Here is a 25,718-nt window from a genome sequence, read left to right as displayed (position 1 = left end):
GACAGACTATTTTCTTGGACTCCAAAATCACTGAGGATGGTGACTGCAGCCATGAAATTAAAAGACTCTTGCTCCTTGGAAGAAAAGCTGTGACCAACTTAGCATATTAAAAAGCAGAGACATTATATGCCAACAAAGGTCCATATAGTCAAAGCTATGATTTTTCCAGTAGTCATGTATAGATATGAGAGTTGGACCATTAAGAACACTGAGTGCTCAAGAATTGATGCTTTTGAACTGTGTTGTTGGAGAAGACTCTTGAGAAACCCTTGGACTGCAAGGAGATCAAACCAGTTAATCCTAAAGGAAATCAATCCTGAGTATTCTTTGAAGGGATTGATGCTGATGCTGAAGCTCCAATACTTTGTCCACGTGATATGAAGAGCCAACTCATTGGAAAAGACACTGATGCTGGGAAAGATTGAAGGCAGGAGGAGAAGGGGACGACAGAGGGCAAGCTGGTTAAATGGCATCACAGACTCGATGGACATGAGTTTGAGCAAGCTCTGGGCGATTGTGAGGGACAGGGAAGCCTCATGTGCTGCAGTCCATGGGATTTCAAAGAGTTGGACATGACTGAGCGACTGAACAAAAACTTCATGGAAGTATTGTTACCAGACCAGACCTGGGTTCCCTCACCCAACACACAGCAAAGCCAATCTACTGACAGTAGAGTGTGGTAAAAACCAATACAATATTGTAAAGTAATTAGCCTCCAATTAAAATAAATAAATTTATATTAAAAAAAATAAATAAATAACCCCCCCCAAAAAAAAAGAAAATCAGGATTTATTACAGGGTGCCAAGCAAGGAGAATGATCAGCCTCTGCTCAAAAGATCTATACTCCCGAGTGGCTTTCAAGAAACGTTTTTAAAAGGCAATATCAGAGGTGTGGGTTGTAAGCTGTTTGATCCGTTCATGGACATTATTTTGACTTGCTGGTGGTGAGGTAACAGATCTTTCAAGAGTTTCAACCATCAGCCTTCTGGTTCCAACTAGTCTTGGGTCTATGTGCTTGTCATCAATGGTTTCATTTGGTGAGATTCTGGCTTTTGTAAAAAAACAGTTTAGGAATGTGCATCAGAAATTCTTATCTGTGTCCTGCAGGGAGGAACTAAAGTTTCGGTGACTCTGCTATATGACGGATCTATTGTTTAAATTGTTACTGTTCTCCTGAGCCAGCTGCTGTAATTTGTTACTAGGTTGCTCTATTCTTCCAATCATTATACCCTGAGCCAGACTTTCTGAGACTCAGAGGAAGTCTAAGTACAAAGTAAAGCATTTTACTTCAAGAGACAGAAGTTATAGATGTGAGAGAAAGGAGTGTGGGGCTCTTATACCCAAGAGCATCCTAAAGGGTCACAGTAAGATTCAGTATCTTTGAATAGAAAACAAAGATGGGTTTCCTGGATCATCTGAACTACACTTTTTGAAGTATGTAGTGAAGGTTAGGGTTTGGGGCTGTGATTTTTAAATTATTTTATTTTTTGAATAGATACAAATGTCTTGCCTAGAATTTATCTTTACTTTTAGTTGCTATGAACCCAAATGTGCAAAGGGCAAGGCAACTTCTTTATTTTTTTAGAATGCTACTTAATCCCTATATAACAGAAACTGTAGCCTTAATCAATGTGCATACAGACATTTTAGGTTTAAATTCATTCAAATTAAAATTGACACCCTTTTTTACATTCAGTTCAGTTCAATTCAGTTCAGTCGCTTGGTCGTGTCCGACTTTGCGACCCCATGAATCGCAGCATGCCAGGCCTGCCCATCCATCACCAACTCCCAGAGTTCACTCAAACTCATGTCCATTGAGTCGGTGATGCCATCCAACCATCTCATCCTCTGTTGTCCTCCTGCCCCCAATCCCTCCCAGCATCAGAGTCTTTTCCAATGAGTCAACTCTTTGCATCAGGTGGCCAAAGTATTGGAGTTTCAGCTTTAGCATCAGTCCTTCCAAAGAACACCCAGGACTGATCTCCTTTGGAATGGACTGGTTGCATCTCCTTGTAGTCTAAGGGACTCTCAAAAGTCTTCTCCAACACCACAGTTCAAAAGCATCAATTCGGCGCTCAGCTTTTTTCACAGTCCAACTCTCACATCTACACATGACCACTGGAAAAACCATAGCCTTGCCTAGACACACCTTTGTTGGCAAAGTAATGTCTCTGCTTTTGAATATGCTATCTAAGTTGGTCATAACTTTCCTTCCAAGGACATTAGGTGGATCTAAATTTAAAGGAGCTTTTAAAATACAAAGGAACTTCTCATCAGCTATCTATTTTACACATACAGGCTTCCCTGGTAGCTCAGCTGGTAAAGAATACCCCTGCAATGCAGGAGACTCTGGTTCAATTCCTGGATCGGGAAGATCCCCTGGAAGAGAGATAGGCTACCCACTCCAGTATTCTTGGGCTTCCCTGGTGGCTCAGTCAGTAAAGAACCTGCCTGCAATGAGGGAGATCTGGGTTCGAGTCGTTGGTTGAGGAGATCCTCTGGGGAAGGGCATGGCACCCCTGTCTAGTATTCTTGCCTGGAAAATCCCCGTGGACAGACGAGCCTGGTGGGCTGCAGTCCATGGGGTTGCATGAGCGACTAAGCGCAGTGCAGCACAGTGTGTACCCATCAATATCACTTTCTCCAGTCGCCCCACTCTTCTGCCACTGTGTCCACAGGGCCCGTCTCTATATCTGAGTCTCCAGAAATCAGTACAGCATTGTAAAGCAATTTCCCTCCAATTAAAAATAAAATTTAGAAAACACACAGGAATGGAGATAAAAGTGGGGAGGAAAGTATTTGAACACTAGTCATCTGTATCTGCCCCGTATTCTCCAGCCATTGATGATAAACTGCACCATTCTCAGTCCACCACCTTCGTACAGCCACCCCCCGCTTTAGCCCTTTGCTCCCCTGAGAGTTTCAAGTGTTTTCCTGCATCATTCTAAGGCCATACAAGACTTGGGGGCCTAGCTTAGATGTTCCTAGACCTTGCTGATTTTCCCAGGGCCCAAGCAGGAAGCAAAGACAAATCCATTTTCTCATTGACCCCTCCCAAAGCTTGGACTCAATCCAAAGGGATGAGAAACACGGTGAAGAGCCCTCTGGACCCGGCTCCAGCTCTCTCTCTTCTTGTCCCACCTGCCTTACCTCCTGAACTTAGAAGCTCTTTATCCAGACTCTTGCAGTGGTAGAACAGAGAAGGCAATGGCACCCCACTCCAGTACTCTTTCCTGGAAAAATCCCATGGACGGAGGAGCCTGGTAGGCTGCAGTCCATGGGGTTGCTAAGAGTCTGGCATGACTGAGCGACTTCACTTTCACTTTTCACTTTCATGCATTGGAGAAGGAAATGGCAACCCACTCCAGTATTCTTGCCTGGAGAATCCCAGGGACAGAAGAGCCTAGTGGGCTGCCGTCTATGGGGTTGCACAAAGTTGGACACGACTGAAGCGACTTAGCAGTAGCAGCAGCAGCAGCAGTGGTAGAAATGTTTTGGAGGAAAATTGGTTCTGCATAATGGCATATCTTCCAGATCTCTCTCATCCTAGTATAACCTGGACCAAGACTTTTGAGCTTAAAGGCTATGAATTTGATGAATGATGTCCACCTGCCAGAATAAAACACATGTTCAAGAGAAAGCATACATGAAAACATGGGGATTAGCAGTTTACAAAAGTGTCTCCACACTATTAGAACCTTGGTATGAGCTTTAGTGTCTTGGAGAAACCGATTTGAATTGACTTTTTAACCAAAGAGAAATTTGATCTATGTAGCCAGGCGTTTTTCAAGAGGGCAAATTCATAAATCCACTTTATTGTTTTCTTTTATTCCCCAACAAGGGTCTCATCTATGATCAAAGCCTTAAAAAAAAAAAAGCAACTGGCATATCCTTGAAGGTATAATTAGCTACCATAGTAACTATAAATTATAATCTTTCTTTGACTTTCCAGACAACCTAAATAAGATGCCATCACATTTCCCCTACAATTAATACTCCCTGAAGAAATATCTCAGTGTCATGATCTATTGCTATATTTGGAGTATGGAGGCAAAAATTTGATCATTTCCACAAGCAGTTTCAGTGGTAGCAAATTCAATGAATTCAGCAAAATACACGGACATACAGCTTGGGTTAGCAAGATGAACTGACTGGGCATTTATGAACTGATAGTTAAACACTAGTTGAAGAAGTTTTATTAATACTTTGACAAAAATGTAGATATCAGAAAGGAATATTTTTATTACTATAGCTCAGTTAACTGATACAGTGAATTATGAACCCAAAGGTTCATCCTGTATCACTTTTAGAACATTTACTGGCAACTTGCAGTGGAATCTCGTAAAGATGTTCTTCTTATCCAATCACAATAATAATTTAGAAGTAGATTCAGAACTCTTATTTTATACATGTAGAAACCCAGCTTCTAAAAGATGAAAAGAATTGTCCAGGGTCAACCATGCTAGTAAAAGACCCATAGTTCAACTCTGGTCTGCATCTGACTAAAGTAGGGCAAAGGTTTCCTCATTTTCTTTTCCTGAACCTAACTCTGTACACTGAATGGTACCATGACAAGACTCACTGAAGAACGCTTCATCCTAAACACTGATAATTCTTCTCTCTAAGAATTCTGGGTCACTTTCAGGAACAAGTTTACTTAGCTATCAAGGAAAAGAGACAGCTTGGCTGTCCCCCTGTTTCCATTTGTTTTCCCTGCCCTCTATCTACCTGATCTTCTTTTATTTCAAGAAGAAATGGAAAGAAATGAAGAAAAAAAAATGAACATATACTATGTTCCAAAGGCTTGCAACAATTTTACAAGCTGTATACTATTATTCTCTACTTTGTAGCATGAAAAGCTAGAGCCTAGGGGCTTCCTTGGTGGCTCAGATGGTAAACAGTCCATCTGCAATGCAGAGACCTGGGTTCGATCCCTGGGTCAGGAAGATCCCTTGGAAAAGAAAATGGCAAGCCACTCCAGTATTTCTGTCTGGAGAATTACATGGACGGGGGGCTGGGCAGCCTACAGTCCATGGGGTCGCAAAGAGTCACACACAACTTAGTGACTAAGAACACACACCCTCAGAGCAGTTAAAAATGTATTCAGTGATAAAATTTTTAACACGTATGCTTAATAATGTCTAAAACAAAGCAAAAACTATGTGCAAGTTCATATATTTAAAATGTAGAGCAGAGACTCAAACCCAGATTTATCTTGTTTCAAAAAAACCTTTCTCCTTGCAGAAGTTTATTTATTTATTTAACAAGTATTTATTGAGGGCCTCTATGTAGCAGAGCTGGATATAAATTAGTAAATAAAATAGACATAGTCTTGCCTAAGCTCTGTAGAGAAGATCTAGCTCTAGTAGATTCTCTACTAGAGAATGTAGTAGAGAAGACAGAAAATAGATAGCAAATTAATAATACTATAATATATACTACTCTTAAAAAGAATAGCCAGGAAGTCTCCTAGAAATTAAATATATGAAAAATAATATATAATTGTTTATATTTATGCTAATTCAAAGAATATACTAGGAGAAGTTGCTCTCTCTAAGAAAAGAGGCAGTTAAGCTGAGGACTGGAGTATGGAGGAGCAGGCCAGGGGCGGAATGTGAGGATGCTATCCTGGGCAGAGAAGAGAGGATGTGAAAGGCCCAGGACAGTAAAGATCTTGATGGGTTTAAGGGACAGAAAGAACTTTTGTTCAACTGGAGAGAAGATTCTTTGGAGAAGAAGGTCATGGAATAAGTTGTAGATATAGGCAGCAACAGGTTGTACAGGGAATCCAGGGTATGTTCTTGAATTTGGATTTTATTCTAGATTTAGTGAACAGCCAGGGAAGTGATAGGTTTTGATTTTTTTTTTTAAGTTACTCTGGCTGCACCATGGTGATAGTTCAGAAGGAAAAGTAAGTGATTATGGCTTACCCAGAAAAGCCACAATGGCGGCTTGTCCTCGCAAGGGAAAATGAGTGTGTGTCTGTGAGTGTGTGTGATGTAAGTAATGGGTATGTGTATATATATACACCATGCATGTTTACAGTAAATACAGTAAATACAATAGTAAAACTAGAGTAAAAAGCTGTAGAGGAAGAAGAGTCAGGACTTCGTGGTCTGGCCTAGAGTCAAGGGAGGAACAGGCCAATTTGCAGGTTTCTGAATGAGCAGTGATCCCACCGTGTGGTGGTGGCGAGGGAGGCAAACATATTTGGGGGGGAAATCTAGAATTTGCTCTTGGACATGAGATTTGAGATAGCAAGGAGACTGTTGGCTGTATGAATTTGGAGCTCAAAAGAGAAGTTTGAACAGGAGATATAAATTCCTGATTCATCAGTTTGCTGTTGTTGCTGTTCAATTGCTAAGTCACGTCCAACTCTGCCAGGCTTGATTCTTCAGCTTGTTGATGTCATTTAAAATAATAGGAATGGATAAGTTTACCAAAAAAGAATTTAGAAGGATAGATAGCCTACAACGTAGCTATGAAGTATTCTTATGTTCAAAATTAGGTTAGAAGAGAAAGATCCTTCAAAGGAGACAGAAAAGGATGGTCCAATGAGGAAGGAGCCAAACCTTCTTTAGCACAAGAAAGTTAACCACCACTGAGGCATCTAGAACTCTCTGCAAGGATGGAAATTGTCTACATCTGCAATGTCCAGTGTGGATCTGATTTTCATACTGAAACTTTGTTTCGTATTGCATGATGTAGGTCTAAAGGGAAAACCAGTTAAAACTGGTCACTGATTTTGGCAACAGGACATTATTGTTACTGCTGGCCATGGAGGTTACTGTTGCCACTGACCCTGGAGGTGGTAAAATAGAGGTAAAAGCCAGTCTGGATAGGGAAGACAAAGGATGCAAAGAAACAGAAAGAGAAGTTTCTGTGACGCTTTTGGGATATTGACCCTGAAAGAGGGAAGAGAAATGGGGTAAAAGGGAGAGGAATGTGAGAGTTCAGGAGGAGAGTGTTTTATCTGGGGGGATGGAAGATGCCATTCATTTATTTATTCATCAGATATCCATTTGAGAATCGTGAGAGTTTAGTACTGTTCACCACCCGGGAGATATGGTGTGAGCTAGGCAAGCAAGAGCTCTACTTTCCTGGGATTTATAATCTACTGGCAGAGGGGAGACAACAACAACAAATAATAAATTTACTAACCAAGGGACAGTGTTATAGAGTGGCAAGTGCTATGCCGAAACAGAATGAAGGAACAGGGACAGGAGTGACTGCAAAGGGAAGGAGCGTTATTTAAAGCAGAGGGTCAGTCACACCCTTTCCAAGGCGGTGAAATGATCTGGTGCCTGAGTTATGAGAAGAGGATAGCCTAGGTAATAAACCATGTCTTCATGCTTCTGGGGATGACCCAGCCAAGAGGTGAAGACTGCTAGAGGGAAAGAGGCATGAGAGCAGGCACAGAGCTGAGCAAGTGGGGAGACATCCAAAGAATTAGCCCCTAGGTGAGAAAATGATCCTTCTTCAGAAATGAGCTCAGTGTCTTGAGTGACGTGAAGAGGCTGAAGAGTTATTGTTAGTGAGGAACTTGAGAAGGCAGGCTGAGAACACAGGTGGTGGCGATCAACCATAGAATGTCTACAGCCCTGATTGAGAGGAGGGGTACTCTTGGTAGTGACAAGCCCAGAGCATGATGTTGAAGAGGGGAGTTGAGGAAAAGAGTTTTGGATGTAGGATTAGTGGCTGATGGTAAGAAACAGTGAGTCTGGGGAATGGGGCAGATCACCCACATGGGTGTTGAAGTCGACAAAAATCTAATAAAGAGGAGGAACATGAAACAGAGCTAATTTTTTTAATATAAAATATGAGATGATCAGATAAATGGTAGCAACATGGAGAGTATATCCGCAGGAAGTAAACCCCAAATACACAGAATGTTTTGCGTGAGACAGTAGAAGTAAATTTAAAAGTTGAAATGGGGAGCAGGGAGGATATGGACCTTGCTTTTCTATCCTAACATATATGTAAGAGTTGAAAAACAACAACAACAAAAAAGCAGTCTCTGCTTGCAAGGACTTTGGCTGACTCTGCTGGTTCTTTAACAGCCATTTCTCCACCCTTCCCTTTTGCTTAAAAATCCCAGTCATGTATCCAGTACTAGGAGGTTAAAGGGTTAATAAAGATGACAAAGTCATTACTGTTCCTCTTGCCAACACATTTTTCATGACCTCTTTTTGTAGCTAAATGAAAGTTGTAATATGGTTATGGTGAAAATCATTCATTCAACAAAATGTATTTTTGGACACCCTTTTGCCTATCAGCCTGATTCTAGGTGCTAAGGATCCAGCTGTGAATAAAAAATTACAAAACCATGGCCTTACAGAGTTTACATTCTGATGAGAGGAGGCAGGCAAGAAACAAATAAATACATATTTCAAATGATATTAAGTGTGTTTTAAAAAGACATGGAGGACTTCCCTGGTGGTGCAGTGGATAAGAATCTGCCTTGATCTGCCTGCCAATGCAGGGGACACAAGGTTCTGTCCCTGGTTTGGGAAGATTTCACATGCCCCAAGACAACGAAGTCCATGTGCCACAACTCCACAACTCCCGCATGCCTAGAGCCTGTGCTCCACAACAAAAGAAGCCAGAGCTCACCGCAACTAGAGAAAGTCGGTCCAAAACAGTGAAGACCCAGCACAGCCAAAAATATACAAGAAAAGATATGGAGCAGGATACTATATCTGGGAGTGGTTGTATTAGAAAGCTGGTCAGATATAGGTGGAAATCTGCTGGGAAGCTTCTGGAGAAGTTGTCTTATCAAAAGTTTATGGTAAGAGGTGCGTTCATTGTCATCTTCCCTTTCTCCTTATTTTTGCTCAGAAGCAGATATGATACCTGGGGCTATAGTAGCCACTGTGTGACTACGGAGCAATAAAGATGAGGACAAAAATGTCAGTCCCATAAGGTTTACAGAGGGAAAGGATAGACACAGTATGAGCATCATTAAGATGTTGCCCCAAACTACACAAAAACCAAAATATAGACCAATGGAACAAGATAGAAAGCCCAGAAATAAACCCATGCACTTATGGGTATCTTATTTTTGACAAAGGAGGCAAAAATAGATGATGGGGCAAAGACAGCCTCTTTAATAAATGGTGCTGGGAAAACTGGACAGCTACATGTAAAAGAATGAAATTAGAACACTTCCTAACACCATACACAAAGATAAACTCAAAATGGATTAAAGACCTAACTGTAAGACCAGAAGCAATACAACTCTTAAAGGAAAACATAGGCAGAACACATAATGACATAAATCAAAACAAGATCCTCTATGACCTACCTTCTAGAATAATGGAAATAAAAGCAAAAGTAAACAAGTAGGACCTGATCCAGAGAAGGCGATGGCAACCCACTCCAGTACTCTTGCCTAGAAAATCCCATGGACGGAGGAGCCTGGTAGGCTGCAGTCCATGGGGTGGCTATGAGTCAGACACGACTGAATGACTTCACTTTTACTTTTCACTTTCATGCATTGGAGAAGGAAATGGCAACCGACTCCAGTGTTCTTGCCTGGAGAATCCCAGGGATGGGGGAGCCTGGTGGGCTGCCATCTATGGGGTCACACAGAGTCAGACACAACTGAAGCAACTTAGCAGCAGCAGCAGCAGGACCTGATTAAAATTAAGTCACCAGTTTTGATGCACGATACTGGATGCTTGGGGCTGGTGCACTGGGACGACCCAGAGGGATGGTACGGGGAGGGAGGAGGGAGGAGGGTTCAGGATAGGGAACACATGTATACCTGTGGTGGATTCATTTTGATATATGGCAAAACCAATACAATATTGTAAAGTTAAAAAATAAAATAAGTTTTAAAAATAAATAAAAGCTTTTGCACAGCAAAGGAAACTATAATGGGAGCTAATAATAGCAAATGAAACACTGACAAAGGATCACTTTTCAAAATATACAAGCAGCTCATACAACTCAATACCAGAAAAACAAACAACCAATCAAAAAGTGGGGAAAAGACCTAAACAGACATTTCTCCAAAGAAGACATACAGATGGCTAACAAACACATGAAAAGATGCTCAACATCGCTCATTATTAGAGAAAAGCAAATCAAAACTATGGTGAGATACCACCTCATACCAGTCAGAATGGCCATCATCAAAAAGTCTACAAACAATAAATGCTGGAGAGGGTGTGGAAAAAAGGCAACACTTTTGCACTGTTGGTGGGAATGTAAATTGATACAGCCACTATGGAAGGTGGTATGGAGACTCCTTAAAAAACTAGGAATAAAACCACCATGTGACCCACCAATCCCACTCCTAGGCATACACCCTGAGGAAACCAAAATTGAAAAAGACTCATGTATCCCATTGTTCATTGCAGCACTATTTACAATAGCTAGAACATGGAAGCAAGATAGATGTCCATTGACTGATGAATGGATAAAGAATTTGTGGTAAATAAACACAATGGAATATTACTCAGCCATAAAAAGGAACACATTTAAGTCAGTTCTAATGAGGTGGATGAGCCTAGAACCTATAATACAGAGTGAAGTCAGAAAGAGAGAGATAAATATCATATTCTAACACTGTATACAGAATCTAGAAAAATGTTACTGAAGAACTTGTTTGTAGGGCAGCAATGAAGAAACAGATATAGAGAATAGACTTATAGACGAGGGGAGGAGGGGGTGAGATATATGGAAAGAGTAACATGGAAACTTACATTATCATATGTAAGATAGATAGCTAATGGGAATTTGCTGTATTTCTCAGGAAACTCAAACAGGGCTCTGGATCAACCTAGAGGAGTGAAATGGGGAGGGACATGGGAGGGAGGTTCAAAAGGGAGGGGATAAATGTACATCTATGGCTGATTCATGTTGTGGTTTGACAGAAAACAAGAAAACTCTGTAAAGCAATCCTTCAATTAAAAAATAAATAAATTTTTTAAAAAGCAAAAAAAAAAAAAAAGATGTTGCCTCAAACTAAAAAACAGCTTTCTTTAGACTTCTTGTTATGTGATATAATTAAATATTTTTTGAGTCATTCTTCTATATGCAGCTGGAAGTATCTTAACTATTATAGAGATATATCAGAAGCAATGTCATCTGGAGAAAACCAATATCCAGTTAAGACAAAGGGCTGAGTAAATGCTTAAAGGATAAGTTGAGGATTCTGGAAATTACTGATAATAGAGCAGGAGCTTAAGAAAGCACAGGTTAGGATTTGAGAAGGATGAAGTTGAGCTCTGATTTAGTGTCTTGGTTATATATTGCTGTATAACAAAGTACTCCAAAACATGATGACTTAAACATGTATTATCTCCTAAGGTCTGTGTTCCAGGAATTCAGGAGTGGCTTACCTGGATGGTGCCGGCTCAGGGTTTCTCATGTGGCTGCAGTTAAGATGTTGGCTGGTGCTGCAGACATCTGAAGGCTTGGCCAGGGCTTCTAAGATTCTTGGAAGGATCATTCACTTGGATCTTGACAGAAGACCTCAATCCTTACCATGTTTGCCTCTCCATAGAGTTCTTTAACTATCCTCACATGGCATGTTGCTTCTTCCCAAAGCAAGCAATTCAAGAAAGCAAGATGAAAGCCTTGAAGTCACATGCCATCATCTTTGCAATGTCTTTTTGGTCAAACAACATGGCTCTATTTGGTGTTCAAGGTGACTATACAAAGGCATGAATCACTAGGAGGTTTTCTTAGGAACTGTGAGATTCAAATCATGAGATTTACAGAGTAGATGAAGATGAAATTTTGAATGATCATGAATAATAGAGGAAACTTAGATTTCTGATGATGAGTGAGGCAAATCAGGATGTTAAGGCATGATGGAACTGGTCCTAATAATCTCTTTGAGGAAACTGGCAATCAGTTCCAGTGCTATTATATTGAACATGTCATTGGATGAAGTCTTTCTGGCAAGTGTTTTTTCAGGAGGTTCATGCTAGAGAGATCAATTGTTAATGACTGCTTCTCAGGGATTCCCTGGTGGCTAAGACAGTAAGGAATCTGCCTGCAATAGGTTTGATCCCTGGGTTGGGAAGATCCCCTGGAGAGGGGAATGGCTGTCCACTCTAGTATTCTTGTCTGGAGAATTCCACAGATAGAAGAGCCTGGTAACTTACAGTCCATGGGGTTGCAAAGAATCAGACATGATTGAGAAACTAACACTTTCACTTTCTCAAGACATCACTGGGTAGTATGGCTAAGTGAGGTGTTTGAAGGTACAAAACTAGAAGAACAGCAGACTGAAACTCCAGTTCCATTCTAAGTCTAGCTACACCAGCCTCTTCCCCAGCTGGCAACTGGAGAGCCATTACTGTTCTTAGTTCTTCCAGCAAAACCCCACCTCATTTCCCTTTAATTCCATTCTAAAAACCCATTTCCAAACTCTGACTTCTTTCTTGACACAACCAGTGTCTTTTTCTTCACCACAAAGCCACCACTAATCAGTAATTTGAACCAGCTGATGTCAGAATGACTTAATGGTGTCAGGATCCTTGATAGTGTTAGGATCCATTGAAACCCCTAATGAAAGATATTTTATTGTTGTTGTTGTTATTGTTAAGAAGGGAATGCAAAGAAACTCCTCTTTTTATGGGAAACATGAAAGCCTCGTGGATTGAGGAATTCAATAAATAAAGACAGGGGGGATTAAGGACAAGTCAACTTTTCAAAAGGATAAAGTATATAGTTTCCAAAACATTCATTTCTGGTATAGGCTGAAGACAAATATCTTTTGCTTGTAATTTGTTTTAGCAAAATTCCAGGATTTAATTATTAGTTTGGTGAATGACCACACCAGACCATTTAGTGTAACATGACAGGCTCTGAAGAGAGTAGTCAGTAATTTGAAACAGTAACCATGTGTTTTGTTTAAAAAATTAATACCTGTAGCATGATTGGAGTGGCATGATTCCACCAATGAAATGTAGGAAAAAAAAAAACTTCATGGTATTAATAAAGGCAGCTACTGTTCTGGCTTATGGAAAACATAATAGATGCTTTTTGTTAACTGTTTTCTGTATACCATTGCTACAGAGGTATTATCTCATTTCATCTTCTTGACCACTATTTGAGCTAGATAACAACCAAAAGAGTTAATATTTACAGAACACCTACTCTGCTCCACAAATGTTTACATGTATTGTCTCACTCAAGCCTCATAATATTATTTCTGTGTTAAAGGTGAAAAGGGGATTGGAAAGTCTAACTAATATCAACAAATAATAATGAAGGCAAGATTTAAACTGATGCTTGTGTAACTCTGTTGTTCATATGCTTAACAGCTATTCTTAAAAGAGGTAGTAAAACCTAACATTCTGACTGAGTTTGAGGAAGCAGAAGATTATGGACTGGATATGGTGAAAATTTTAATTCCATATGTTTGAAAAAATTTAGTTCCATTACATCATGTTTAAGAATAAACAGGGCCTCCTCCTACTGGACTGATCAATAGAGGTACTCAATGATTTATTTTACTGATTAGCAAAATGGACTTTTAATTGTATATTTAGTTTTTTTAATAAATTTATTTATTTTAATTGGAGGTTAATTACTTTACAATATTGTATTGGTTTTGCCATACATCAACATGAATCCGCCACAGGTATACACGTGTTCCCCATCCCAAACCCCGCTTTCTCCTCTGCGATCCAAAAGTCTACAAGCAATAAATGCTGGAGAGAGTGTGGAGACAAGGGAACCCTCTTATTCTGTTGGTGGGAATGCAAACTAGTACAGCCACTCTGGAGAACAGTGTGGAGATTCCTTAAAAAACTGGAAATAGAACTGCCTTATGACTCAGCAATCCCACTGCTGGGCATACACACTGAGGAAACCAGAAGGGAAAGAGACACGTGTACCCCAATGTTCATCACAGCACTGTTTACAATAGCCAGGACATGGAAGCAACCTAGATGTCCATCAGCAGATGAATTAATTGTATATTTAGTTTTAAAGAGCTTGAAAATAGCTTAGAAATAGAGTAGTAACTACAGACAAATTACAGAATTTTTACAACAGACCCTGCAATATGGACATTAAGGCATTAGACACTATTATGTTGCCTGCTCAATAACAATTCATCACACCTTTCTCCTTTGTTAACAGTTGAACTATGCACCCTCCTCCTCTTCACCTGCAGGTCAAATCCTGCAGGTGAAGTGAGCTCAAGTCCCACCTAAGGGCTGAAAATCATGATGAAACTAAGCCAGAAATAGTGATGCAGCCCTCTTGTCTGCAGATGGCTTGGACGTGGACATAGAGCACAATCCTCGCCAATCATGACTAACAGGTTACACAGGGACTTCTGGGAAGGGTTTTGTCCTTTGTTGACTTAGGAAGGCACATAGGAAGGATGTTATTCTCTTCTCCACTGGTCTGTGGAAGATGCCTAGAACTGCTTCAACTTATGATAATGAGGGGAGTTGGGCAGGCACCAAGGATGACAGAGAAGAAAATAGGGAAATAAATACTACGGTCATGATGATTTCAAGCTATTAACTCACTGACCCCACTTGCCCTACCTCAGAACTTCTTGCTCTGTGAGATAAGACATCTTCTGTGTCAAGTCAGGTAAATCAGGGTTTTTTGCAATTTACAGCTCAAAGCTTCTTAACTAATAGATTTATCACCCCTATGATGCTGAGAAGGAAAATGGAGCTCAAGAAAACTAAATACTTTCATGAGCTCACATCCAGTAAATATGAAGCAGGATTCATATCTATATCTGCAGGACCTCAGAGCCTATAGTTCACTGTAATACACCAGCTCTCATTCTTCCTTCTGTAGCCTCCATTTGTGTTGCAAAATCCCTTTTTCACTGGGACAGTTGAGGGCAGAATGTCTGCATCCCACATGCAGAAAGGAACACAGTGATGAGTAAGGGGTCTTTTCTGGGCACCCCGTGACACTTTACCAGCATACATACACAGAAAACTTCCAATTCTTTTCTTCAGAGCTAGAGATTAAAATGAAAGTGAAAGTGTTAGTCTTTCAGTCATGTCCAGCTCTTTGTAATCTCATGGACTGTGGCCTGCCAGGCTCCTCTGTCCATGAAATTCTCCTGGCAGGATACTGGAGCTGGTAGCCATTCCCTTCTCTAGGGGATCTTCATGACCCAGGGGTCAAACCTGCATCTCCTGCATTGCAGGAAGATTCTTTACCATCTGCCCTGGAGAAAGGCAAGGCAACCAACTCCAGTATCCTTGCCTGGAGCATTCCATGGACAGAGGAGCCTGGTGGGCTAAAGTCCATGGGCTCCCAAAGAGTTAGATATAACTGAGGGACTAACACTTTCAACCTTTTTCAGAGATTAAAATGCCTTGATGACCTGCCATTACTTATAGAATAAACTCAAGATTTTTTTTAACAATGTCTATAAAGAGCTATCAATCTGGTCTCTGCTTTCCTATTTTGCTTCTTGTTTTGCTTCTCAGACAGTCTCATCGTGAAGGACCCAATACAAGCCCTTCTGCACTTCCTCTGAGTATGTTCTCCTTCCAGCTTCAGACCATCTACAAGTTCTGTTCCCTCAGCTGTGACCCTCATCCATGCTTCTCTTTCTTGGGATATTTCTTTCTTGTCCTCAGGTCATAGCTTGATGTCACCTCCTCTCCTACTTCAAGTCTTCTAATTCTCTTTTAAACTCTCTCTTTATCACATTGCTGCTGCTAAGTCACGTCAGTCGTGTCCGACTCCGTGTGACCCCATAGACGGCAGCCCACCAGGCTCCCCCATCCCTGGGATTCTCCAGGCAAGAACACTGGAGTGGGTTGCCATTTCCTTCTCCAATTCATGAAAGTGAAAAGTGAAAGTGAAGTCGTTCAGTCGTGTCCGACTCTAGCGACCCCATGGACTGCAGCCCACCAGGCTCCTCCGTCCATGGGATTTTCCAGGCAAGAATACTGGAGTGGGGTGCCATTGCCTTCTCCCTTTATCACATTGGTACCTACTAAAATATCTCCATATTCATTCTTTAACATCTGTCTTCCCCAGGAAATTGAAAATTTAGATGGCAGCGACTATGTCAGTCCTGTTTACCACTATTTGTTTGACTCCTGGCCTAGGAGATTGGATTTAAGAAGGCTCCATAAATATTTGTTGAATGAATGAATGGATGATGAATGAGGAAAATTCTTCAGTGTTTGAATACTGTGTATTGGCAACGGCTTGCTTGAATGGGAGTCTAAGAAAAGCACTTACATGTGTATTTCTTCACACTTTAAATGTGGTCTATTCTTATAGCTTTTCTGCCATGACCTTGTTTCAAACTGTGATGATATTTTCCTTGCACTTATGCAATTCCCACCTTACTAAGCACCTCACTTTCAGTTATGTCATCTATGCTTACAGCCCCCACTGTACACAAAAATCTATTTTCCACATAACAGCCAAAGTGATATTCTTAAGCTATAACCACATCACATCACTTCCTCACTTTTCAGCTTTATTTTGCAAGTAGAATAAGATCCAGTGTCCTTCAAAGTGGGAGTTTTAGTCGCTCAGACATGTCCGACTCTTTGCCATGCCATGGACTGTAGCCCACCAGGATCCTCTGTCCATGGAATACTCCAGGCAAGAGTACTGGAATGGGTAGCCATTCCCTCCTCCAGGGGATCTTTCCAACTCAGGGCTCAAACCAGGTCTCTTGCATTGCAGGCAGTTTCTTTACCATCTGAGTTACCAGGCCCTAGATGACTGACTCGGAGAAGGCAATGGCACCCAACTCCAGTACTCTTGCCTGGAAAATCCCATGGACAGAGGAGCCTGGTAGGCTGCAGTCCATGGGGTCGCTAAGAGTTGGACACGACTGAGCAACTTCACTCTCACTTTTCACTTTCATGATTGGAGAAGGAAATGGCAACCCACTCCAGTGTTCTTGCCTGGAGAATCCCAGGGACAGGAGAGCCTCGTGGGCTGCCGTCTATGGGGTCGCACAAAGTCGGACACGACTGAAGCAACTTAGCAGCAGCAGCAGCAGATGACTGACTACGCCTATCTCTCATATTGACTACACTAATGCTTTTGACTGTATGGATCACAACAAACTATGGAAAATTGTTCAAGAGATAGGAATACCAGACCACATTACCTGTCTCCTGAGAAGCCTGGAACAGGTCAAGCAACAGTTAGAACTGGATATGAAACAATGGACTGGTTCAAAATTGGGAAAGGACTACTGCAAGGCTTTATATTGTCACACTGCTTATTTAATTTATACGCAGAGTACATCATGCAAAATGTGGGCTGGATGAAGCATAAGCTGGAATCAAGATTGCTGGGAGAAATACCAATAACTTCAGATATGCAGATGACACCACCCTTATGGCAGAAAGTGAAGATGAACTAAAGGGCCTCTTGATGAAAGTGAAAGAGGGAAGTAAAAAAACTGGCTTAAATTCAACATTCAGAAAACTAAGATCATGGCATCTGGTCCCATCAGTTCACGGCAAATGGTAAGCAATGGAAATAGTGACAGACTTAATTTTATTGGGCTCCAAAATCACGGTTGATGGTGACTGCGGCCATGAGATTAAAAGACACTTGCTCCTTGGAAGAAAAACTATGAAAAACATAGACAGGGTATTAAAAAGCAGAGACATTGAAGCAGAGACATTACTTTGCCAACAAAGATCTGACTCCTACTGACAAGTAAGAGTACTTGTCAGTACTACAAGCTATGGTTTTTCCATAAAACCATATGATTTTTGGTTTTTCCAGTAGTCATGTATGGATGTAAGAGTTAGACTATAAAGAAGGCTGAGCGCCAAAGAGTTGATGCTTTCAAACTGTGGTGTTGGATAAGACTCTCGAGAGTCCCTTGGACTGCAAGGAGATCAAACCAGTCAATGCTGAAGGAAATTAATCCTGAATATTCATGAGAATAACTGATACTGAAGCTGAAGCTCCAATACTTTGGCCATTTGATGAGAAGAGCTGACTCATTAGCAAAGACCCTGATGTTGGGAAAGATTGAAGACAAAAGGAAAAGGGATGAAAGAGGACGAGATGGTTGAATTGCATCACCAACTTAACGGACATGAGTTTGAGCAAGCTCCTGGAGATGGTGAAGGACACAGAAGCCTGGCGTGCTGCAGTCCATAGGGTCACAAAGAGTCAGACACAACTGAGCATCTGAACAACAACAAATCTCTTGTATGTTATCTCTTACTGGTTTCTCTCTGAGTCACCATATTTTGACCATTCTGGCCTCTTTCTGTTCCTCAAACACACTCATAAGTCCCTTTGCTCCTGGTGTGTCCTCCACCTCAGATCTTTGCATGGCTGCCTAATTATCAGTAGAGGTCAACTCCCAGAGTCCATAACTAAAGTATCCCTGACACCTTACAATCTCTGTCCCATTACTCTATTTTATTCTTTGCATCTCCCATCACTCTCTGAGTTTATGTATATGTAGTATGTCTCTACCACTAGAGACATACTATCTCCCAGGTGATGCTGGTGGTAAAGAACCCACCTGCCACTGTAAGAGACATAAGAGACCCAGGTTTGATCCCTGGGCCAGGAAGATGCTCTGGTGGAGGGCTTGGCAACCCACTCCAATATTCTTGCCTGCAGAGTCATGACTCCCATGAACAGAGGAGCCTGGCAGGCTATGGTTCATAGGGTTGTATGACTGGAGCAACTTAGCATGAATGCACACTCTAGCACTAGACTATAAGCCCTTTGAGGGTATAAATCTTACGTCTTGCTATTGATGTGTTTTAATCACTTAGAACAGTGCCTAGAAAACAGAAAGAACTAAATATTTGCCAAATGAACAGATGAATGAGTGCATTCAGAGAGGTGAGTTATTGAACAATCATATTCAGATTTGGTAACTTTTTATTATGCAATTCAGAAAAAGTACCATGTTTTGGGTGTAGAAGTTGAAAATACGATTATGATTCAATGCTGCCCTCCAAGATCCTAAACAGTATACTAACGAGAGATCTACAAATGAATATATTCAATATAGTATAAGTGCTGGAGTAGATGTGTATTCAAGATACTTTTGGCAGATGGGGAGATATTCCATGTTCCTGGGTAGGAAGAATCAATACTGGGAAAATGACTATACTACTAAATGCAACCTACAGATTCAGTGAGATCCCTCTCAAACTACCAGTGACATTTTTCACAGAACTAGAACAAAAAGTTTCACAATTCATATGGAAACACAAAAGATCCTGAATAGCCAAAGCAGTCTTGAGAAAGAAGAATGGAGCTGGAGGAATCAACCTTCCTGATTTCAGACTATACTACAGAGCTGCAGTCATTGAGACAGTATGGTACTGGCACAAAAACAGAAATATAGACTAATGGGACAAAATAGAGAATCCAGAGATAAGCCTACACACCTATGGGCATTTTATTTTTGACAAAGGAGGCAAGAATATACAATGGGGCAAAGATAGCCCTTTCACTAAGTGGTGCTGGAAAACTGGACAGCCACATGCAAAAGAATGAAATTAGAACACTGCCTAACACCATACACAAAGACAAACTCAAAAAGGACTAAAGACCAGAAGCTATAAAACCGTTAGAGGAAAACATAGGCAGAACACTCAGTGACATAAATCAAAGCAAGATCTCTATGACCCACCTCCTAGAATAATGAAAATAAAAACAAAAATAAACAAGTGGGGCCTAATTAAGCTTAAAAGCTTTTGCACATAAAGAAAACCACAAACAAGGTGAAAAGACAACCCACAGAATGGGAGAAAATAATAGCAAAGGAAACAACTGACAAAGGATTAATTTTCAAAATATACAAGCAACTCATACAACTCAATACCAGAATAACAAACAACCCAATCAAAAAGTGGGAAAAAGACCTGAACAGAGACACTTCTCCAAAAAAGACATACAGATGGATAACAAACACATGAAAAGGTGCTGAACATCACTCATTATTAGAGAAAAGCAAATCAAAGCTACAATGAGATATCACCTCACACCAGTCAGAATAGCCATCATCAAAAAGTCTACAAACAATAAATGCTGGAGAGGGTATGGAGAAAAGGGAATGCTCTTGCACTGTTGGTGGGAATGTAAATTGATACAGCCACTATGGAAGACAGTGTGGAGATTCCTTAAAAAGCTAGGAATAAAATCACCATATAACCCACCAATCCCACTACTAGGCCCATACCTCAAGGAAACCAAAATTGAAAAGATACATGTACCCCAATGTACATTGCAGTACTATTTACAATAGCTAGAACATGGAAGCAACCTACATGTCCATCAACAGATGAATGAATAAAGAAGCTGTGGTACATATACACAATGGAATATTCAGGTCAGTCCTCAGTCATGTCCGACTCTTTGCGAACCCATGAATCACAGCACACCAGGCCTCCCTGTCCATCACCAACTCCCAGAGTTCACTCAAACTCATGTCCATTGAGCCAGTGATGCCATCCAGCCATCTAATCCTCTGTCATCCCCTTCTTCTCCTGCCCCCAATCCCTCCCAGCATCAGAGTCTTTTCCAATGAGTCAACTCTTGGCAAGAGATGGCCAAAGTACTGGAGTTTCCACTTTAGCATCATTCCTTCCAAAGAACACCCAGGACTGATCTCCTTTAGAATGGACTGGTTGGATCTCCTTGCAGTCCAAGGCACTCTCAAGAGTCTTCTCCAACACCACACTTCAAAAGCATCAATTCTTGGTGCTCAGCTTTCTTCACAGTCCAACTTTCACATCCATACATGACCACCGGAAAAACCATAGCCTTGACTAGACAGATCTTTGTTGGCAAAGTAATATGTCTGCTTTTGAATATGCTATCTAGGTTGGTCATAACTTTTCTTCCAAGGAGTAAACGTCTTTTAATTTTATGGCTGCATGGAATATTACTTGGCCATAAAAAGGAACACATTTAAGTCCATTCTAATGAGGTGGATGAACCTAGAGCCTATTATACAGGATGAAGTAGGTCAGAAAGAGAAATAGAAATATCATATACTGATGCATATATATATGGAATCTAGAAAGATTATACTGATGAATTTATTTTCAGGGCAGCAATGGAGAAACAGACCTAGAGAATAAACCTATAAAGGTGAAAGGAGAGGGTTAGATGTATGGAGAGAGTAGCATGGAAATTTACATTACTATATGTAAACTAGATAGCCAATGGGAATTTGCTGTATGACTCAGGGAACTCAAACAGGGCTCTGTAACAATATAAAGGGTGGGGTCGGGAGGAAATGGGAAGGAGTTTCGGGAGGGAGCTGACATGGGTGTACCTATGGCTGATTCTTGTTGATGTGTGACAGAAAACCACAAAATTCTGTAAAGAAATTATCCTTCAATTAAAAAAAAAGTGGCAAAAAAAAAAATAAGATACACTTGGTGCCCAAAGGTGGTAACGATCAAGTCTTCTTGTAAGACTCAGGAGGGGCTTCCCATGGGATGTCTTGACTGATACCTTGTAGTAGGTATACTACAAATGAGTTTTAGGAGGGTCTCACATTTCCAGCAAAGATAAAAGATTGTCCAAAGAAGTGTAATGACACAACAATATGGTGTGCTGGGGAAACTGATGGGTCTTCTGAGGCAGGATCACAGGATATACAAGAGAGGAAAAATATAAGGTTGAGCCAGAGAGGAATCAAAGCAAACATCTACTCAGCACTCCTTCTACAGACAGTATCTCATTTCCACTGGTAAAATGCTCCACTCCATACAGTCCTTGTGTGGCCTCTGTCAATTACAGCATCCAGGATTTCTGGCTTTAGTGGAGAAGTTATGATAAGTGTCTAACCATTCTATTTCACCAAACCCCTGCATACAGTGATTTGCCAAGGACAATCAGGGTTCCTTCCTGGTATTTCATTTGCAGATACCAGAATAAAATGGAAGCGTTGCTACACATGCTCTTCTGCTCCATTTCTCCCATGTCCCCCACTACAATGGAGGGAAAGGAGGCAAGCTGACAAAGAGAAACAGAACACATAGCAATAGCTTTAGAGATAGAAGTTCCATACAGAGGGACAGATTGGATTCCTGGAACACTGGGAGCCAGCCTCATCCCCTACACATCTGAGCTATCACATGACCAGTATATTTCTTTGTGTTGTTACAACTCTGGAGTTAATTTCTGACAATTATAGCAAAAAGAATATTAGAAAGCATTTTTTATGTTTAGATTGGTGAAAAGACTATGGGAAGAAAAGACTACATATACACTCTTGGGCATGCTAAGTTTGAGATGTTGGGAATACCCCAGCACAGATGTCCAAGGGGCGTTAAGCATAGGAGCCTGGTATCCAGGAGAGAGTGACTGCCTAGCAATATAGATTTAGAGTGAGTCTGAATTAAGCTATGGGCCTAAATAAAACAATTCTTGGAAAGTACAAAGAGCAAAATAAAATAGAAACCATAGAAAGAATCTTGGGGAATTCTCTCTTGAAGGAACGTGAGTGGATGAGAAGAGATCCTCAAGGCTATTGAGAGAGTATCTGAGAGGGAGGAGAAGCAGGAAAGAGTAAACTTCCAAAAGCTGGAGGTAGTAATAGTTTCAAAAAGGATGGTGGGGCTGACAGTTCTCAGTGGTGCAGAAGAGGAGTATGGTAGGGTCTGTATTCACTGGGATACTCTAGGTGATGCTGTGGCAACAAGGTAACCCCCGCATCCCATTGGCTAGAGATAATGAAGGTTTATTTTTATACTTAAGGAGCTGAGATGACCAAAGTTCCCCTGCCTTGCAACCACAGGATATGGAACCTGCAGCATCTCTGTTCACTGGGACAGAGAAAGAGAGAGACTAGTGACCACACAGGAACTTTTCACTGCCTTACTCTGAGATATACAGGGATTTGGCATACATTTCATTGGCCAGAACTCATCATATGACTCTGTCTACTTAGATGGAAACTAAGAAATGTAGGAGAAAAGAGACACAGATGTATAGAACAGTCTTTTGGACTCTGTGGGGAGGGGGGGATGATTTGGGAGAATGGCATTAAAACACGTATAATATCAAGAAGAAAAGAATCACCAGTCCACGTTTGATGCAGGATACAGAAAGCTTGGGGCTGGTGCACTGGGATGACCCAGAGGGATGGTATGGGGAGGGCGGTGGGAGGGCGGTTCAGGATGGAGAACACGTGTACACCCGTGGCAGATGCATGTTGATGTATGGCAAAACCAGTACAATATTGTAAGGTAAAAAAAAATAATAATGAAAAAAAAATTTTTTTAAGAAATGTAGGGGATACAATGGGATATTGGATTTGGTGGGCATTATTGTCTCTGCTCCAAGGACAAAAAGGTAACATTTGGGCTTATCTATCACTGGGCCTTTGGTGCCTTAAAAAAAAAAAAAACAAATTCACTGGATCTATGAGGCTGGAAACCAGCTTGGAATTAGAAGATGAATGGAAGTTGACAATGTTATGTGCTTCATGAATTTCCATATATATTGTGGCTTAGCTAGTAAAGAATCTGCCTGCAATGTGGGAGACCTGGGTTCAATCCCTGGGTTGGAAAGATCCCCTGGAGAAGGGAAAGGCTATTCACTCCAGTGTTCTGGCCTAGAGAATTCCCTGGACTGTATAGTCCATGGGGTCGCAAAGAGTTGGACATGACTGAGCAACTTTCACTTTTTACTTACCACATTTCATCTGGGGACAACCCAGAGCCAAGTATTATTTTTTGAATTTTATAAAGGAGGAAATCAAGTCTCAGTAAAAGTCACTTAGTGATTCAACCATTAGTTATTGAGTGTTTGCTAAATACCAGAACTGAGGATTCAGTAGCAACAAAACAAACACGTATCCTTGACCTCAGGGAGCTTACGGTCTTATAAGTATGCATCGAAACATGAAACCCCAACTCTGCATCATGCTGCAAACAGAAACCTAAGATGCTATATCAGAGAGCCCAGGACAACCCTGGTCCCATGGATGGTGATGCTGCCACAGGCTTGTGACAAGTCAGCATTCAGGAGGCAGAGCTGGGAGATGGGAGCTGAGAATGGCATACCTATTCCCCTGACAGAAAATATCATGTGCTGGCATCATGGCATGCAAACAGAGTTTGAGGGGCTGAAAGGCTAACATGGCTAAATCATAAGTATGTGTGTGTGTGTGTGTTAGTCACTCAGTCATGTCCAACTTTTTTCAATCCCATGAGCTGGAGCCTGCCAGGCCCCTCTATCCATGGAATTCTCCAGGCAAGAATACTGGAGTGAGTAGCCATTCCCTTCTCCAGGGGATCTTCCTGACCCAGGGATCGAACCCAGGTCTCCTGCATTGCAGGCAGATTCTTTACCACTGCACCACCTAGGAAGCCCTAAATCATAAAGACCCAGGGAAAAGAAGCATGGTGTAAGACTTGGCTTAAGAAGTGACGTGGGACAGAACCATCCCCATTCCTGTGGGCCAAGTTCAAGATGGCAAAGCCATCTTATTTTTCAACAGAAATCTGTTGGCTTACCTATCTCTCCAGTGAGGCACTGTCCTAAATAACCCGCCAAAAAACTCTACCCCAAGATCTGCCTGCTCCAACCAGTTTACCCTTCGCTGAACTCCAACCAACCACCTCAGCTGGAGATGCGGAAACTATTGTTAGACAAATTCCAAGTTGGAGGAAACAGGGTAGGTTTTCTTATCACTGAGTATCCCTCCCACAGAAAGTCTCACATGGAATTCATAAATAGACGGCCTCATTTGCTGTGCCATGTGAAACACTTCCCCCTCTCCCTTCCTCTCCTCTCCCTGGAGAGAAGGACTCATAGAGCTTTCTCTGAGTCGTTTTAGCAGGTTTCAAGGCTTTCTCATTTTTGTTCTCCGATTCTCTCACAAATAGAATCAAGCAGTATCAAGCTGATTTTCCAAAGGTTGCTTTCATGAGGGTTTGCTCAGCTCACCTGCAGCTGAAGACATTTAGGCTGAGGTAGAGAAAACCCACAGAGAAGGCAATGGCACCCCACTCCAGTACTCTTGCCTGGAAAATCCTGTGGATGGAGGAGCCTGGTGGGCTGCAATCCATGGGGTCGCTAAGAGTCAGACATGACTGAGCGATTTCAATTTCACTTTTCACTTTCATGCATTGGAGAAGGAAATGGCAACCCACTCCAGTATTCTTGCCTGGAGAATCCCAGGGACAGGGGATCCTGGTGGGCTGCCGTCTGTGGGGTCGCACAGAGTCAGACATGACTGAAGCGACTTAGCAGCAGCAGCAGCAGCAGCAGAGAAAACTCAGGCATCAGTTTCCACTTGGTCTTTCAAGAGTTAAAATCAGCCTGATAAAAACTAGCCAGAAGTGCTTGAGGGAGTGGTAGGAGGGAGGGGGTGGCTTTTGCTATTGAGATATTTCTGTTTACATGAACTTTTAGAGCAAACATCATCTTTGTCCTTTTGTTCCCCCTCACTTATGTAAAGAAAGATGAAAGGGAAGGAAAGCCGGGTCCTTTGAGGGCAGTGTTGACAGGAGCAGTAACACCAGGACCATATTGTCTCTGGCAAGTGAAGTTCTCTATTTATAAAACTCTAAGAAGTCAGGAATGTGGGTTGTCCCTCCCGCGCGCCTGCACACCCCCGACTTTTGTTTGTGAAAGTTGCAGGTTCCCAAACAGCTGTCCTTTAGAACAGGGGTGTGACCTCTGCCCAGGCCTGCTCCTAGACACTTACCTGGTTTTCTACTCTAGCTTCTCAATCATGTCCCTGAATTCAAATGTCACTTCAGTGTGAAGTTTGCAGAAGACA

This window comes from Bos mutus, chromosome 19 (genome assembly GCF_027580195.1).
Source record: "Bos mutus isolate GX-2022 chromosome 19, NWIPB_WYAK_1.1, whole genome shotgun sequence".
Classification (NCBI taxonomy): Eukaryota; Metazoa; Chordata; class Mammalia; order Artiodactyla; family Bovidae; genus Bos; species Bos mutus.
The sequence above is the reverse complement of the archived record's forward strand: the minus strand, read 5'-3'. Positions refer to the sequence as shown.